The sequence below is a fragment of the Anomaloglossus baeobatrachus genome, chromosome 3, assembly GCF_048569485.1.
Source record: "Anomaloglossus baeobatrachus isolate aAnoBae1 chromosome 3, aAnoBae1.hap1, whole genome shotgun sequence".
NCBI classification, from domain to species: Eukaryota; Metazoa; Chordata; class Amphibia; order Anura; family Aromobatidae; genus Anomaloglossus; species Anomaloglossus baeobatrachus.
The window spans coordinates 483,160,119-483,166,118 of NC_134355.1; the positions used below are offsets into that span (position 1 = coordinate 483,160,119).

Consider the following 6,000-nt stretch of genomic DNA (forward strand, 5'->3'; position numbering starts at 1 on the left):
GCTTCACAGTGTACACCGTGAGAGGGGTGGAGTATGCAAAGCATACTCCAGCTCTCAGCGCTGCCGGTTTCACAGTGCACACAGTGAGAGGGGTGGAGTATGCAAAGCATACTCCAGCTCTCAGCGCTGCCGTGCTGTGCAGCGTCACGCCCCTACCCTGACTGGCAGGTCTGTGGGCGGAAACGAAGTGAGACTAGGCCGCGCAAGCCGGGGACTCGAGTGATAAGCGCGGCCGGCATATAAGCCTTGGTCGGCGCGGAAGTCCCCGGCGCACCACAAGTCCCAGCCGCGCCCGAAATAAAAATGGCAACGGCGGTTAGCGCGGTAGTCCCCTAATACACTAACACACCCAGCAAGCTGTAGTGTGCGATGGCACTAGTGCGGGCAGCGCCGCCGTCCCTGGCGCACTAACACACCCAGCAATGCTGCCGTGTGTCCGTGCGCGGTCCCCACAGGGACACAGAGTACCTTAACGTAGCAGGGCCATGTCCCTGAGGATACTCCGCTCCATGTCCAGCAGATTCCCAGGAGCTGTGGATGGAGCACGGCCTCAGTGCCTGGAGACCGATATGATCCCACTTCACCAGAGCCCTCAGGGGGATGGGGAAGGAAAACAGCATGTGGGCTCCAGCCTCCGTACCCGCAATGGGTACCTCAACCTTAACAAACACCCGACAAGAGTGGGGTGAGAAGGGAGCATGCTGGGGGCCCTAGTATGGGCCCTCTTTTCTTCCATCCGATATAGTCAGCAGCTACTGCTGACTAAACAGTGGAGCTATGCGTGGATGTCTGACCTCCTTCGCACAAAGCACAAAACTGGTGAGCCAGTGATCCCACTGGGGGTGTATAGCCAGAAGGGGAGGGGCCTTACACTTTTGAGTGTAATACTTTGTGTGGCCTCCGGAGGCAGAAGCTATACACCCAATTGTCTGGGTCTCCCAATGGAGCGACAAAGAAAAATTCAATTCCAAGTGTGGTAAAAAAAAGGCAAAAAAAGTGTGATCGCACAAAAGTTTTTGGGATATTTTATTCACAGTGTTCACTATATGGTAAAACCGATGTGTCATTGTGATGCTGAGGTCGGTGCGAGTTTGTAGACACCAAACATGTATAGGTTCACTTGTATCTAAGGAGTTAAAAAAAATCACAAGTTTGTCCAATAAAAGTGGCGCACGTTTTACACCATTTTCTTAAACACGTAGCGTTCTCTTTTTGGGATGTATGGCTTAGTGACTGCTTATTTTTTGCGTCTGACATTTCTAATGGTACCATTTTTGTGCGGATGCTACATTTTGATCGCCTGTTATTGCATTTTGCGCAAAACTTGCAGCGACCAAAAAACGTAATTTTGGCGTTTGGAATTTTTGCCGCTACGCCGTTTACTGATCAGATTAATTGATTTTATATTTTGATAGATAGGGGCATTTCTGAACGCGGAGATACCAAATATGTGGGGTTTTTTAACCCTTTAATTTTCAATGGTGTGAAAGGGGGGTGATTTGAACTTTTAGGTTTGTTGGGTTTTTTTTAAACTTTTTTTTTTTCTACTTTTTTTATTTTACTAGTCCCCCTAGGGTGCTATAGCGATCAGCAATCCAATCGCTCTGCAGTATCTGCAGATCTCAGCTACAGAGCTGAGAACTGCAGATACGGTGCTTTACTTTCAATGCCGGCTGTATTCCGCCATTGAGAGGAAGTGAGTCATGTCAGCTACAGGCGTCATCACATGACCCTGTGCTACCATGGCAACCACCGAAAGTCACGTGTTCGCGCACGTGACTTCCGGTGGGGGCGGCAGTAAGTGAAAATCTTCCCCGCGCATATATACATCTCCCTGCCAGACTTTGGCAGCGAGATGTAAGGGGTTAAATGTTCTGGATGGAATGTGATTCCACTCGGAACATGCAGGCACACGTCAACTGTTAAAAACAGCTGATAGGTGCGCGGATCGCTGCATTCTGCTGGCGGAAGGGGGCGGAGCTTAACCTCACACGCTCCATGACGGACAGATCTGTCAAAGGTTGTGAAGGGGTTAATTTCCACCATCAGCCAGTAGAATGAATGGTGATATTCAAAATTACAACTCTCCTTGCAAACACCAGGCTCTCGTACAAACTATATAGACAAAAAATAAAAAGCCTCACTCCAGCATTATCCCCCGCGCAGAGAGCCTCCTGCTGCTTCATTGACAGTATCTATCTTGTGTGACATCAGGAAAAGAAGCAGTCAGTCAAGCAAGAGGCAGAGGTGCTAAGCGGGTAAAAGAAGGAGTGACAAAAGTCTGAAGAGCTATAGTAGAGTTGTAGAATATGTGCCTATCAATTCAAACTCCGATTTCTCAGTAACTAAAGAATGAACTGACCAAAGGTATTGCTGAACTTTTCATAAAATTTGAGGGGGTTGTTTGACACCATGTTCCTAGACCTGTAAGGTCAACATAGCAGTGTGATGGCTTATTTTTTGCAGAGCGAAACAAGTATTTTTATTGTATGATGTTGGGATTTGATGTAGTGATCACTTATTACAGCTATATTTGTTGTATTGCAGTGACAAACACCACTCCATCACCCCCCTCCCCCCAAAAAAACAAAAAAACAAAAAACAAAAAACAATTGTCACATTCTTCAATTTTTGCAGTTTATGGCATTTACCATTTACACCATTTAGTTCACTAATCTGTGTCCATTGGAGAAGAGCCCTGAGAGCAGCATGTTACTGCCCAGCATTTGTGGCTATACTTTTGATTATCCTGTCAATGTTATTGCTGTGGCATGACACATATGCAATTTTGCGCCATGCAGGCGAATCAAAAGGAAGAGCCACGGATGCCATCCGTCAGGCAAGTAGTTCTCAGGTCCCCCATCCAGAGGCCACAGATTACTGACTTGTCGTGCATCGATCCAGAGGACCCAGCACAGCTACATGGTATACGGTGATGAAAATCAAAGGTTAGAAATATTCTTTAGCTTTTAAATGACAGAAGAAAGCTACACCAGCTCCATGTGGATAGAACCAGAACTAAGCTGGATAAAAAGTCAAGCCCCAGGGTCCACAGTACCATTTAGGGGGGTAAAAACTATGCAGAGTGCAAACTGATTCTTGCAAGGCAAATATAGTGTACCTAGAAGGTGGCCCGATTCAAACGCATCGGGTATTCTAGAATTTACGTATTGTGTAGTTAATGTATGATTTTTGTTATATATATAGATGTTGTGTGTAGTTGCCAAGTGTTTGTGTAGGGCGCTGTAAATGTTCTGGGTGTTTTTTGAGTGTGGCTGTGTGTGAGAGCAGTGTTTGTGGAGCGCTGTGTGTCTGCAGCATTGTGTGCATGTGGTGCTGTGTTTGTTGCGCGGTTTGTGTGGGTGTGGGGTGCTTGTGTGTTTTGGGGGAAGGTATGTTTTGTGCAAGGTGTGTGTGTTGCGCGGTATGTGCGTATATTTGTGTATGTCGCGGTGTTTGTGTGTGGTGTGGTGTGGTGTGCGGTGCGCGTGTGGCGGTGTGTGTGTGTGTGTTTTGGGGGGAGGTGTACACTCCCATCGTACTCCATCCCCATGCTGCGCACCCCCACATCGTGCTCCATCCCCCATGCCGCGCATCCCCATCGTGCGCCATCCCCCATGCTGCGCACCCCCCATCGCGCTCCATCCCTTATCGCGCTCCATCCCCCACGCTGCGCACCCCCCATCGCGCTCCATCCCCCACGCTGCGCACCTCCCATCGTGCTCCATCCCCCACGCTGCGCACCTCCCATCGTGCTCCATCCCCCACGCTGCGCACCCCCCATCGTGCTCCATCCCCCACGCTGCGCACCCCCCATCGTGCTCCATCCCCCACGCTGCGCACCCCCCATCGTGCTCCATCCCCCACGCTGCGCACCCCCCATCGTGTTCCATCCCCCACGCTGCGCACCCCCCATCGTGCTCCATCCCCCATGCTGCGCACCCCCCATCGTGCTCCATCCCCCATGCTGCGCACCCTCCATCGTGCTCCATCCCCCATGCTGCGCACCCTCCATCGTGCTCCATCCCCCATGCTGCGCACCCCCCATCGTGCTCCATCCCCCATGCTACGCACCCATCGTGCTCCATCCCCCATGCTGCGCACCCTCCATCGTGCTCCATCCCCCATGCTGCGCACCCTCCATCGTGCTCCATCCCCCATGCTGCGCACCCCCCATCGTGCTCCATCCCCCATGCTGCGCACCCCCCATCGTGCTCCATCCCCCATGCTGCGCACCCCCCATCGTGCTCCATCCCCCATGCTGCGCACCCCCCATCGTGCTCCATCCCCCATGCTGCGCACCCCCCATCGTGCTCCATCCCCCATGCTGCGCACCCCCCATCGTGCTCCATCCCCCATGATGCGCACCCCCCATCGTGCTCCATCCCCCATGATGCGCACCCCCCATCGTGCTCCATCCCCCATGATGCGCACCCCCCATCGTGCTCCATCCCCCATGATGCGCACCCCCCATCGTGCTCCATCCCCCATGCTACGCACCCCCCATCGTGCGCCATCTCCCATGCTGCGCACCCCCCATCGTGCTCCATCCCCCCATGCTGCGCACCCGCTATCGTGCTCCATCCCCCCATGCTGCGCACCCTCCATCACGCTCCATCCCCCATGCTGCGCACCCCCCATCGTGCTCCATCCCCCATGCTGCGCACCCCCCCATCGTGCTCCATCCCCCATGGTATAATAGTCCTCCTATTATACTCAGGAGTATAATAGGACTATAATAGGAGTAGTAGTCCTGGGGAAAGAGGAGTATAATGGGAGGAGTGGTCCTGGGGAAAGAGGAGTATAATGGGAGGAGTGGTCCTGGGGAAAGAGGAGTATAATGGGAGGAGTAGTTCTGGGGGGGAGGTGTATAGGTGCCCAACGTGTGCCGGGGCGGGGCCGAGCGGGCAACCAGGGGCGGGGTCGAGCGGGCAACCGGGGGCGGGGCCGAGCGGGTCGCCGGGGGCGGGGCCAAATGAGCTGCCGGGGGCCGAGCGTGCCAACGTGTGCCGGGGGCGGGGCCGAGCGGGTCACCTGGTGCGGGGCCGAGCGTGCCAACGTGTGCCGGGGCGGGGCAGAGCGGGCGAGGCGTCAGCGTATGCCGGCTCCCTGCACATGTGTACCGGGAGCCGGTGTACGCTGGAGCGGGTGATGCGTGCAGAGGGCCGGGGCAAGCGGCCAATCCATGCAGGGGGCGGGGCCAGGCCGAGCCCAGCGGCCAATCCGACAGTTGTCACTAACGACACAATTTTGGAGCAAGACAAACAGACAGACAGAATAAGGCAATTATATATATAGATATTTTTTTGTCAGGTAACTAGAATCTTTTTTTAAATCCACGTTTGTTAAAAGTAAATATCTGTGTTTGGGGAAGTTAAAGGGAACCTGTCAGGTGCAATATACACCCAGACCCACGAGCAATTCTGGGTACATATTGCTAATCCCTACCTAACAGTCCCTGTATACACTAGCATAGATAGAGATGTTTAGAAAAAGTATTTCTAAAGATCGATTATATGCTAATGAGGCCAGCGACTAGTTGCAAAGGAGTTATGCTATGTAGGCCAACCAGCCAAGGGATACGTTAGCACGTCCCTGTCTGCGTACCAAAATGCTAATGAATGTGCAGTGACGCTGCACATACCTCACTCTTAATGGCGGAGGATGGATGCTCACTGGGCATGATCCAGAGTCCCCAGGACTTCCAATCATGCGCACTAAACTGATGTTGGCTGTAAGCTCCAAGGCTTCAGTGAGGCATAGTGTGGGGACTCCGGATCACGCGCAGTGTGCATCCATCCTCCGCCGGCTGCCACTAAGAGTGAGGTATTTGCGGTATTGCTGTACATTCATTAGAATGTTAGTACGCCCACAGGGACGTACTATGCTATTGGGCCAACTGGACATGGGAAGTAATGCCCTTGCGACTAGTCCCTAGCCTTATTAGCATATAATAAAGAATCTTTAGAAATACTTTTAGTAAAGATCCCTTTATTTATG

General features: G+C 52.6%; 1 protein-coding gene across 2 annotated transcripts in view; it reads right to left on the bottom strand.

Annotated features, from left to right (window-relative positions):
- ECT2 (epithelial cell transforming 2) overlaps nucleotides 1-6,000 on the bottom strand; it is a 303,927-nt gene that overhangs the window by 18,503 nt on the left and 279,424 nt on the right. The window lies entirely within an intron of this gene.